The following is a 13,443-nucleotide window of genomic DNA, read 5'->3' as shown; positions in this document are numbered from 1 at the left end:
TAATGACTTGATGTCAGTTTATAAAACGATTCAAAAGTAATTTGTTGATAACAAAGTAAAAATAACTGAAAAGCATTGTATTTATCACATTTTGAAATATGTGAAATCAGTTGTTTGAAAACACAGTTATAAATCACATGTGATTGATTCTATAACTTCCTGTTTTCTACTTGTATCCCCCCCATGAAAGCATTTAAAATCATTTAAAAGATTGATTAAGGGGGTATGAACTCACCTGTAGTGAGTGGTTTGGAGGAACAGATGATGTAGGATGCTAAGTGTCAAGTGGAGACTTGTACACACACAAAGATCCTAGTTAACATATAATCACACATATATGTATCCAATTAGTCATTTGAACAACTAATTAACCATGTTAAGACATACTAGGACATGATTAACACTTCATTTAAGTGTTACAAGTACTAAGGATTGCGTCTAAGTGTTGTAGAACATTGCTATTGAGTTTAGGGTTCAAGGGTAAACTCCCTTGGAGTTTACGGTTTTGTGACCATAAATCATTGTTTACGGTCGTAAACCCATGAGTTTACGGCCGTAAACTCATGGTACTTTGACCATTTTGTGTTTTGAAGCCATAAAGATCATAAGAAGCATTCCTACTTCATGTTTAAGCCTTAGGAAGAGATTAGGGCACCATTTCACTCCTTTAGGGAGTTTACGGTCCTTGGACCACTTTTCCTTGGGTTTACGGCCGTAAACCCAAATGGTTTATGGTCTTTTGATGTTCTCAAGTACTGAGCACATCAAGGAAGGGGTCTAGGCTAGTTTCCAAGGCTTGGTAAGGGACTAGGGCCACTTTGGCCCCTTTGTTAGGGTTTACGGTTCAAGAACATCTTGGACCATAAACACCTTTGATCTTGTGTTTCTTGGGTGTTTTCTTGATGATTAGAAGTGTAACAAGTCTTATAATACACTAGGGTAAGAGTACTTACTAGGTAGAAGCTTGAAAAGGTGCTAAAAGTCCAAGAACACTAGTCTGTGTTCTTGGTGTTCTTGGTGAAACTTGAAGATCTACACTTTTGGAATGATTTCACGGATGGAACTATGTAAGATCACTAGATTAAGTAAGATATCAACTTTTTAGGGCTAGAAACACTTACAAAGTTGAAGATCTTGAGGAAAAGTCGGATGATACTTGAGAGAGAAATGGGTTTTGGATCTTGAAAATGTGAAAAGTGGTAAATAATGACTAAGTGTCATATTTATACCCCCTTTTAGGGTTTACGGCCGTAAACACCTTTGTTTAGGCCGTAAACTCCAAACTCTTGGAGTTTTGGGACATTATTGTTGCACAATAAACCCTAGGGCATCCTCTCTCCTGTTATCTCCTGAAATACTAATCTTAAAACACTCAAACTTATTCCAAAAAGCTTGAAAGTTAGCAGAAACAGTTCTGACTTCTATTGAATTGAATGGTTGTACAGAATAGAAATTTCGGGTTGTCACAACGAGCCAAAAGACGAGATGGCGAATATTACTAACATGTCCATGGAGGCATACAAGAAAAGAATCTGAGATACCACCGGTCCCATTCTAATGCAACCTATAATTCCTGGTACCGCAACATTCGAGCTCAAGGGACATATTCTTTCCGCACTTAAGGAAGTCCCATTTTGCGGAAAATATCATGAGGATGCTTACAAGCACCTTGATGAAGTCAATGACATAGTTGATTACTTCAACATCCCGAATGTTCCAAGAGAGACAGTGCTATTAAGAATGCTTCTAGTTACCTTTAAGGGAGCTGCTAGGGATTGGTTAAAGGCACTTCCACCCGGTGCAATTACTACTTGGGCGCAAATGCGTGAACAATTCATAGAACATTTTTTCCCACCTTCTAAAGTTGCTAAACTCAAGAAAGCCATAGCAAACTTCGAGCAACAACCGGTGAGTCACTCTACGAAGCATGGGAGAGATACAAGGGGTTAATAAGAAATTGTCCCCAAAACGATTTGAATGAGCAACAAGAAGTATCAATCTTCTATGATGGGTTAAGCATGATGAGAAGGCAACTCCTTGATTCTCAAGGACCTTTAACAAAGACAAATCCTGGTAAGATTAAGGAATTGATTGAAGAGTTTTCTAAGAATTCGCGTGAATACCATAATCCTAGACATGATGGAGCGAAAGGCATTGGGAGTGGCACTTCTGAAGATATGTAAACTGTTTTAGCTATGCTAGATATAATGGACCGAAGAATGACCAAGATGGACCAATCCATACATGCTATTTGTGTGTGTTATGAAAGATGCAATGGTCCACATTTGACTAAAGATTTCCATTTGGACGAGAACGGGAATAAGAAGGCTCAAGTATGCTACTCAAGTGGAGAAAAAAACGATGAAGATTCGAGGAAGCCAAAGAAAGAGTGGTTTCCATATGATGAATATAAAAAGAAAAAAGAAGAAAATTTAGGCAAACTGGCCGAGGCTATTATGAAAAAAATCAACCACCACCTAAAAAGAAGGTCGATTTAGAGTGCATGCTAACTAGATTCATGGAGGCTCCGGAAAAATGACATGATGAGACCGATGCAGTGATAAGAGACCAGCAAGCTTTGCTAAGGAATCATCAAGCATCCATCCAAAACATTGAAGCTCAACTTGGAAAATTAACTATGTTGGTTAATGAAAGACTCTCTCCAAAAATTCCCAACAAAAATACTCAACCGAAAGTCATGGTGATCAAAACTAAAGAAGATACTATCTATGAATTCCTAGAAGCTCTAGAAGTAGAGCCACATAAGTCCGGGCCGCATCCTAAGAAGTCGAAGATCGAAGAAAAAATTTATGTTGAATCTACAATCTCACGACATGAGCATTCTAGCATCACGACGTGGGGGTGGGTCTAATCATAATTTTTTTTGCTGATGTTGAAACTTATCATCCTCCACTACCATTTCCTTCTCGAGCTAAAATTCACCCATTGGAGCAGGAAAATTTAAAATTTATGAACCAAGTGAAGGATATTCCTATAAACACACCTTTTATTGAATTGTTGTCCCAAGCTCCTAAATATGCTAAGTTTTGGCAAGACTTACATGATACTCGCCAATATTTAGAGAAGAATTCCAAGGTGATCCTTAGTGAGCAGAGTTCTAAAGTGATATTGGGTGAATTACCAAAGAAAATGGGAGATCCTGGACACCTAACTCTCCCGCGTGAATTTGGAAATAACATGAAGACTTATGCTTTAGCCGATTCTGGAGCAAGCATAATATTAATGCCTTAGCCGTTCTATCAAAAGCTAAATCTTCCACATTTAAAGGCTACCTCACATGACTAATCATTCAGTGACTCATCCTCGAGGCATAGTTGAGGATATATTGGTCAAAATTGGAAAATTTGTTTTTCTAGTTGACTCTTTTGTTTTGGATATGAAAGAAGATACCAATGTCCCAATAATTCTTGGTCGCCATTTACTCAATACTGCTCGAGCCTTGGTAGACATTGGATAGTCTAAACTAACATTGAGAGTTGGAGATGAAGAAGTTACCTTTGGAGTGGAAGATCGATTTTAGAATAATTATGTTCAAGGTGAAGTATTCAATATAGATGAAGAAAATGAGCTTAAAGAGTTGGAAAAATTAATGGAAGAGGAAATTTAGTCAATTCAACAAATCAAATGTACAAAGCTAAGAGCATCCATTCCAACAGTTTTTGAACTTTTTTCATGCAAAACTCCAACATCTTTGGTGAGTACGGAGAGTGAAGAAGATTTTGTATCGAGTGATGAAAAAGAGGTTACTTCAGATTTGAAACAACTAAGTTTGGAAAAGAAGGTTGAACCTATGAAACTAAAGAGTGAAGAAAAAGCAGAACCTAAACTTGTGGAAAATAAAGGGGTGAAAAGAAAGCTTGAAGAGGGTGACGCTAAGGTTAAAAAGGAGAACTCTAAAACGGCTTATCTTAGGAGGGTGCAAGCTTACAAGAAAAGATGGAAGGTTCAAAAGGTGCAAATGGTAATGGAAACTCCTAAAGATTCAACGTGAGGTAGCACAGAGTCCGACTCATGACTTAAGAAAAAAAGAAGTGCTTCTCGGGAGGCAATCGGAGCTCGGTTTGCGATTTTCTTTTCGTTTTTGCATTTTTAATTTTTTCATTTTTAGTTGAATTTTAGGGTAAATAATCATCAAAGTCATCTAAACTTCTAGAAAACGATAAAAATCAAGTGTGGGGTTTATAAATATTGAGGGGTTAATTTTTTTAGGGAGAAGTTGAAGTTTTAAGAAAAAAATGGACTTTTTGACAAATAAACTCGATAACACGTCATGGATTTAAATCCCACCTCATGTAGCATTTAGTTTGGCCTGAACAACTAATCCAGTTGACACACTCACGACGTGAACTCCATAGCTCATGACATGAGCTTTAAAATGTCACCGGGGGGGGGGGGGAGGGGGGGTGGGGGGCAATTTATATGACTTCATCCTTTGACCAAACCATAACCTATCACTTACGCACGGACAAAAAAAAGTAGCAGCCCCCACTTCAGTTTTTTTCTTTTTGCATAAAATTCTTCCATAATCTCTTGATTTCGTGTTTCATGTCCACTGTTGGTAAGTTCTACATCCCTTGTTCTTGATAATTTCTTGAATTTTAGAGGTAGGGTTTGTGTTAACTCAAAATGTCGAAATTGATTCCCAAATAATGAGATTTAATTGATGCATGTTACTATAAAGTACTTAGAATCGAGTTTTAAGCAAACCCCAACTTTATTTTGAGTTTGATTTTGTTCCTGTTATGCCCGACATAAAACTGATGGTCGATCAAGCTCACGACGTGAGGTATGGGCTCCTAGATTTTCTGTTTACTGATCTGTTTAATTGATTGGTACTTCTTGTTGGGTTGTTTCTTGTCTATTATTTTGTAGCAAATGGCTTCAAGAAGGGCAAATGTGCAGTTCCAAGGAAATGTTTCAGATCTCCACCCGTTGTATCAAATTCCTGTCAATGTGCCTCCAAGCGTGGTTACAAATTTCACAAACAAGTTGGGTTGGCTTCATAACAGGGAATTTGCTATCTCACTAAGAATTGATTGGGTGAAACTGGGGGAAGTTGGGCTTATGGAAAGAATGGCTCCTTATTTGAAAAATACATTTAGTATGGATGGTTTCTCTTTCACTTGTAACGGGTGGAAGAATTTATTTGAAATAAGCGAGCCGATTTTTCAAGAACTATGTGTGGAATTTTTCGCTTCAGTCTCGGTTGAGGATGCCACTATTAATCGATACTTTTCACGGGCTTTGGTCTTCTGTCTCGGGGGTGAATATTGGGAGTGTAGTTTGGCGGAGTTTTCATGGCGCATGGGCATATATGAGGAAAATGAGACGCGCTCCCCAGCTTTTGACATTTTCTTAAGGACAACTGTTTGTGAGTATTTACCGGGAGTTAGTGGCTATAACTTTTGGGTAACTATCGCAAACGGGGCATTCCATTCGGGTGTCTCGCAAGAAAGCCATATTCGGTCCCCGGTTCATCGAATCCTCCACCGGTTGATTACTTTTTCTATCAACCATAAGAAACATGGCGATAAAGTGACAACTTTATATTTATTCTTCTTGTGGACAATTATTGCACCGACGGTATTTTGCAACATCCCTTATCATCTTTCTAGCTATTTGGGCAGCAAGGCAGCCCTCTCTCGAGCTGGAAGCCCTATCAATGGGGGGCATTTTGTTACTCTCCTGGCGAGATCCTATGGTCTTATGACACCACAGTTGACTAGGACTTTAACATGTAAGGCGGGGGATGATCTTTCTATGGGATACTTGTAGTCGATGTATGTGGTTGTCAACATGGGCTCGTACTGGAGCATTCCTTCTGACAATGATGTGGAACAACATAACCAACCCGAGCAACAACCGCATACAAGGGGAAGGAGAAATGTGAGGGGCGTGGTGAGAGAGGACAACCAGTGCATTAGAATGCACCCATGGAAGTCGTTACTTTTAGCCAGGTTACTATGGCTGGTTATTTTGACCAATTGACATTGAGTATGAATTGGATTGTTGGGACGATGGAAAATATGATCCAACACTTCAACGTTACACAACCACCACATTTGGGAGACCATTATCCCTTTTGTCCGACATGGAATGAGTATAGGACGCGACGTAGAGATGGAGCCGACACTAGTGTAACACACGAAGATGATGATTGATATTTATCCTTTTTTTTTAGTTTTTGTCATTTTTAGTTTTTCTTATTTTTGGTGTGTTTGTTTTTATTTGTTTTTATTTGGATTGATTGTGTAACACTACTTGGCGATGGTTATGTTGCTTCTTCCACATTTTTGTTGCTTGTTTGTAGAAAATCATGAGGGAAAATAGAGAAATAGAGATAAGAGATTATAAGAGTAGAGCCATGTCATTTAGATTCGAAAGTTGAGACCCATAATTTTTAATAAGTGTGGGGTTAATTTCATGAGAGAAACAAGACTAGAGATGAGTCAAAACTCAAGAAATATAGAGTCTTAGAAGGGTCTTAATGTATAAAGACAATAAGTTCCATGATTAAAGAATTTTATTTTACAAACTTGCAATCTGGACGAACCAGTTCTCACAACGTGAGACGTAATTCCTCACATCGTGAGCCCGTTGCCAACATTATTCCAAAATCATTTTTGTACGACATCATGCCGTGAGCAGTAAAATTGGCATTTTTCTACTTTGCAATGTGGCGTATGCTTTCCCACATTGGCATGTTATGCTTTGAACATTATATGTACCACATTTGTTAAAGATTCAAGCCTCAGATTTGTATTTTGCCGGGACATTCACGTATCTCAGAAGATGCAAGTTCCATTCACCATATTTAAGATGTTCAAGTTTTCCACATGCGTTCTGAATCGATCTCGCCACTACTGGCCCAGGGGAGTTTGTTCCTTTTTCTTCCTTTTCTTGTTTTTAAATTATTTTATGCATACAATGAGGGAATTGTATGAAATATGTGTGGGGTAGGGGGTCAAAAAACTGAATTGCTAGTAAATTTTAAAATTTAAAATTTAGAAATAGATTTAAAATACTAATCTAAAATTTAAATCTAGTAATAATTTAAAAACTTAAGTGACTAGTGTTATGTGGGATGATCCAGTGCGAGCTCAATTGTTTAATTGATCAAACATATGTTATAGTATATTCGTGGCTTCCCATTCCTAGTGAAAAGCCGTGAGATATGAAAGATAATCTGGTAGTTTATATGGCATAATATGTTTTGTAGCCTAAACCTGAAATTTATCTAGGAAAGCTTATGTAGTCATTGCACTTAGACTAATACCTCTAACCAATAAAGGTTGAAGTTAAGCTCCCTAACTTAAGCATGTAGGATTTTTGTTGAGAGAAAAACTTTTGAGAAACACTTGAACAAACGTTAGTACAAGTTATATATTGCGGAATTTAGTTAATCTCAAAGGATCATAAAGCTCAACAATAATAAGTTAGTATTGTTAGAGATGTTAGTTGCGGAAATGTAAGTGAAAAAAGTAAAGGAAATGTAAATGACAACAAGTTATATATCAAGTAAACACTAAGTTGATTCTTAACAAGGTTTGCATTCAAACCGAGTTAGTATATGTGATCAGCTTAAAGTTAATGAAGTCACAAGGACTTGCTCCGAAGGAGAGTTTGAGAGTTCGATCTTAATATATGAGTGTAAGTTCAGAAAGATATTTGAAGGTAAGAATAGAGAGACTAATTCAGATAGAGAATAGAGATGTAATCAGAGGTTATTGATAAAGTGTCCATGCAAGGCAAACTGGACAATACCATGTAAACAGATAAGTCAATGAAACAAAATAACTAGTCGTAGTTGCAGATGAGGTTGTTGCGGATGACATCTTCACTTGAGGTTGCGGTAGCAAAAGATCCAATACGGTAGAGACGTAGATTTCGGATAATAAGTTTAAGATGATCACTTTCTTGATTTAACAATTTCCCCCTAAGTGACCTCTTCAACTTCACTACTTGTTAAGCTTCAAAAACTTGATCAGCAACCACCAAAACTTCCTTACTTCACCCAGCCATGTGATCCTCCTTGTAATTTCAAATTTTACTTCTTCAGTTGTGTGCTTCGTCCTTTGAATCGAAGTCAAGGTGACTTCAAGTTGGTTGCGGGTTATACGATGCATAGCAGTGATGGGGATGAAGTATTTAACATTGTTGTTAACTCTCTTAAACACAACTCCCAATTCTGGAAAGTTGGTTGCACCTAAGGATCGATCTTGATATCCTTCTGTGAAGAAAGGTGCTGGATCAAGTGCTGGAATATTGAATTTTTGAGCAAGGGCCGAATGAATATCCGCATCAATCTTTGCGAAGTCAACTACTGCGGACTTAAGGTATTCACACGCCTTTTCATATGCAATTTTCATCTTCGAATGTTTCTCTGACTTGATCTGAAACACTCTGGCAATCAGAAACACTTCCTCCGGATTCATGTAGAGAAAATCTGCTTGAGTCCTGATATCAGTGTTGTAAAACTCGCCGAGTTGGCCGATTACTCCTTCGAGTACTCGCTACTCGGCCCCTTACCGAGACGAGTTACAAAATTCTGAGTACTCCCTGATCGGCCCCTTACTGAACAGAGAAATGTTGTAAAACTCAGTCAACTCGGTGATTAATATATATAATATACTTAATGATTTATTATTTAACACACACATGTGATTATTACTACATATATATCTTAAATTTTCAGTAATTATTCATAAAGTGAGACCATTATGTGTTTTTCAGTTTTTGTGTATTCACATGTATCTAATTTTGTTATATATTTCAATCAACTTATGATTTTAACTTATGATTTTGACATATACAATTTCCCGAAAAATATTTCTACATGAATTACTGAATCCGAGTACTCCCCGAGTACTCGCTACTCGGTAGTCGGCCGAACAGGTACCGAGTACCGAGTTCTACAACCTTGCCCGATATAATCGTCACCTTTTCTTGTCAATGTGTACTCAATGAAATCTGTCTTGATGAACCACCTGATCTTGTAACTCTTTACTACGTAGGGTCTATCGTTAGACCAAATATTTTCAAAGGCAGATTCGTGCTTGGCGTGGAATTTGTTTAATCGCTCAAATTCAAGAGGCAGCCTTGGTCATCCGGTAGACTGCGGTCGAAGGGTTCAAAAACATTGAAGAATTTGGCATTGGGAGAGATTGGAATGTCCCAGTATCCATCCGAGGGAGGTTCTGTGTAGGTCAGAACTGGCATGTACTCATCATCGAGCAATCTTCTTGTAGGATTAACCCACGAGTTAATCAGGGATTCATCCATAGTCGTATCAAAGCCATGATCTCTCTAGATTTGTTCAGCGAATTTTGCAGCTCTCCAGTCTTTTTTCTTTTGAAGAGTTGCAGGAGAGTCATTGGAGTGTTCGGAAGACATAGTTGGCTCCATATTTTTGAAGTGAGGTGGAGTTTCTGGACGAGGTGGGGATTGATGGATTTCATGATCTGCATACTTTTGTTCTGGAGGGGGAGAATGATGAAATTTCACGGGGGTTGATGGTTTGGGGGATGATTGTGGTGTTGGTTGCTGAGCTTCAATTGTTTGATGAACGGGACCAAAAAATGGGGTTGGAATTGATGGTGTTGAGGATTAGAGTGTTCACTTCCCCCTTTTGAGGAAGAAACTACTTGTTGCTCTTCAAACCATTGTCTGAGGCCATCAATCTTTGAGAAGACATAGTGGAACTGGGATTTGAGAATATGGTTGAGTTGTTGATTATCTGGAATCTTGGTATTGAAGAGAAGATGAATTTCTTTGGTAAGATTCAGTATCTCATGACCATGGAAGCTTGCGGATAGAGAGCGCCTTAAGTTGTTGATTGTGGATTGAAGAACTACAATTGTGGACTCATAAGCGTTGTGAGTTTCCTCAACAAGTTTCTTTGACTAGACTTCTTGATCCGTAATTATAGATTGGAGTTCAGCTTTGATTGCGGATACTTCTTGGATAAGGCGTTCAGTAGTCAACATGAACTCTTGGTGATCAACAGTTCTGTTGTTTTCGAGGGCTCGGATGCTAAGGATTGTGGTCCGACTATATCAGTTGGATTCTTTTAGCAGCCAGTCTTTCATGAGTTTCAAGCCTTTCTACACGTTCAGCTAAGGATTGTGGTCCAGCTATATCAATTGACTGCGGTTGATTGATTGTGACTGCAACTAGAATCTTATCCACTTTATCCTGAAGGCTGAGAAATTCTTTTTGAGTTACTGCCATCTTCTTCTTTTTCTTCTTCTCCTTTGGCTTCGAGGTGGAGTGTTGAGAGCCACTAGACTCTTTTTATTCATCAAATATCATCACAAAATCATCTGAATGAGGAGGCTGATCAATTTCATCAACATCAAGATCATCCAAACCAAACATTGGTCCGAAACTGATCTCAATTGTGGTACCGTCTTCATTTTAACCTTGTGTTGCAGCAGTGCGAGGAGGTTTAGATGAACTAATATCATGAAGAGTTTGAGTGTTTTGCACCGTGGCTTCCATGCGGGACATCCAATCTTGAATTTGCAGAAGATCATGAACAGTCTTGGCATTGTTGAAAGCTTCTGCCCAGTATTTTTCTACGGTTTGTAGTTCCATTTCCTTTTGTTGTTGTTGCTTTGTTTGTTGATCTTTGCGGGCCTGGAACGCTCTGCGGAAGGCTTCGTACTTCCTGACTTCAGACTCAGTATTTGGTTGATACCGGGTCCAAGAGTCATCTGAAAAATAACCGTCAAATCCATGAGTTCGCAACGGGGTGTCCCTCGGGTTCGTGGATCATGGCACAATTGTGCTCACCACGCCTAAACCACTAGAGTGTAATGGTGGCGGAGTAGGATTTCCCAAACTTCCTTGGTCTCCTCGACCCGTAGTCAAGTGTGGCCTCAGTTCGGTTTTGGCATGGGCAAAAGAGGTGCCCTGCAATTGGTTATCTGTTTGAAGTGTTTGGGTGACTGAAAGAAGGATGGAGCGCAACTCCTCTGGATCAAAAATATGAAGGTGGGATGCCGTAGAGACCTTAAGGCATGTAGAACCACTGAGATCCTCTTGGGATCGAGATGGGGTGGTGTCTCAATGTTCAAGTGAAACAGATGCACTTCCTGCATCTGAGTAGCTAGAGAGGGTTGAAACAAGTATGCCTGCGGGGGCACTAAGGAATACCAGAGTCTTTTGAGAAACTGTGTTATCTGTCCGGTCACACATTTGGCTCTGGCTAGGGGTAAGCTTCAGCTTCTTTCGTCTGAAGAGATTATCAGACTCATCACTTGTGGATTCATTAACATTTACTGGTTCAAGATTTTGGGATTAAGATAGAGGAGAGTCTGATGAGGATTCTACCACCATGTGTTTGTGTTTGTGTTTGTGTTTATGTTTCGGAATCCAGAATTCGTGTTCGATACGGATTACAACTGAGCTCACGACGTGAGCAGGGTAATTACCAAAAACTATATATATATATATATATATATATATATATATATATATATATATATATATATATATATATATATATATATATATATATATATATATATATATATCCTAGGCACTTATGAATTTGGGAGTTCATTTGGAGATTTGGAAGTTTTAGAGAGAGAATTCTGGAGAAAAATAAGCCAGAGATCTCAAGTGTTAAGAATCCAAGGAAGAAGAATTGACTGAAGAACGAGTGATTGAAGATCATAACCTTTACTTAGTTTGGTATATTCAACTATGTTCTTATTTATTGAATTTATGTGTTTAATTTCAGCCATGTGTAGCTGAATCTAGCTGCTTCTGTTTAGCTAGATGAAGCTTCAACTTCATGGATTAGTTTATTAAATATGGATTTTACTAGTTGGTTATGTGCTTTTGTTTGATTGTTAATACCTAGCATGCTAATATTTGATACTTAAATTGCTTGAATTCATGTTCTGTGTAGCATAGTGACTATTAAATTGCATGTTGGATCATAAAAAGTGACCCTCTTGAACTTCAGCTACCGCAGCCAGCTCTCACCCGCTGTCAAGCTCCTTCATCAGCAACCGCATCCGGAGTCTCCCCTACCGAAGTCTGTTTACTAGATTACTTTACTTGTCTTTTATTGTAACACTCTCTATTGTCCAGTATGCCTTGCATGGCTACTCTTAGAGATGTAATCTAGTGTACTTCGTGAGTCTCTATAAATAGAGCTCATTCTCTTGTATTCAAAAAACACGCATCTATCTATTCTGAATACACATATCTGAAGTTATCTTTTCTATCTCTCTATCTACGCATCACTTCCTAATTATTACTAGAACATAACTGATTATAACCTCTCTCTGGAGCAAGTCTTCTATGACTTTATCACTAAGCTTGATCTTCCTTATTAACTCGGTTTGAATGCATTCCTTGTTATGAATCAGCTTAAGTGTATACTTGATATAACAATTGTTGCAATTTCTATTTCTTTACTTTTTCCGCAACTAACTCTCTAACTATCTATCTTATTAATATTATTGTTGAGCTTTTAGATCCTTCGAGATTAACTATTCCGCAATACTACTTGTTCTAACGTTTGTTCAAGTGTGACTCTAGGTTTTTCTCTCAACAATTGGTATCAGAGCCATAGTGGTTGCTTTTTGAAAATGGAACTCTGGTTTTTCAAAGGGCCTTCTATACCACTAAAGCTCATTTCTTAAAACAAAAAAACTTCAAAAATGGCACAATCGTTATCTCTGAATGTTTCCAACAGTGTTGGTGGTTCTAACCGAGCCCCAATACTGGTAGCAAATGAATATCATCACTGGTCATAAAGAATGGGAAGATACTTAAGGAGACTTGGTAGAGATGTATGGCGATCCGTAGAAGAAGGACCACATGTCCCAGTCCTTACACCAGTCCAAACTGACGGCGCTACAACCAGACTAGGAGGAGGTCAACCAGTCATGAGCCATCCCACTAAGGATGATCTCGATAAAATGGAAAATGATGCTGTTGCTTTTTATGAAATCTCCTGTGGAGTTGCTCCTGACAACTTCGATATTATCATTAATTGCAAATCAGCAAAAGAAATCTGGGAGGTTCTCAAGAATCTATACGAAGGCTCAGAACAAGCACAAGACAAGAAGCTAACTACCGCACTCAATGAGTTCAACAACTTCAAAGCTCACACCGGCGAAAGTTTGGAAGACTCCTTCAAAAGATTCAACCTGATTGTCACCAAGTTATCCAATGCGGGCACCATCCGCAGTAACAATGAATCAAATCTTCAGTTTCTTAATGGTTTGGGAAGACATTGGACTACGGCTAAGATGATAGTCCAAGGCGATAGAAAGATTCATTCTTTGTCACTCTACAAGCTCTATGGAGAACTGCAAGCACAAGAATCCACCGTACTCAAAGATTGTGCTGACTTCGGAGGACCACTTGCTCTCATAGCACAAGCTCCACATAATCAATCTT

The 13,443-nt window shown here is 38.4% G+C and overlaps 1 non-coding gene across 1 annotated transcript; it reads right to left on the bottom strand.

Annotated features, from left to right (window-relative positions):
* Positions 1-1,869: 1,869 nt before the first annotated feature.
* On the bottom strand, positions 1,870-1,975 carry LOC145110458 (small nucleolar RNA R71). The gene has a single exon (XR_013709836.1). It is a non-coding gene; the product is annotated as a small nucleolar RNA R71 (small nucleolar RNA).
* Positions 1,976-13,443: the final 11,468 nt, after the last annotated feature.

Source organism: Lactuca virosa, chromosome 4, assembly GCF_052849685.1.
Source record: "Lactuca virosa cultivar CGN04683 chromosome 4, Lactuca_virosa_CGN04683_v6, whole genome shotgun sequence".
In the NCBI taxonomy this organism is placed as follows: domain Eukaryota; kingdom Viridiplantae; phylum Streptophyta; class Magnoliopsida; order Asterales; family Asteraceae; genus Lactuca; species Lactuca virosa.
The sequence above is the reverse complement of the archived record's forward strand: the minus strand, read 5'-3'. Positions and strand labels throughout refer to the sequence as shown.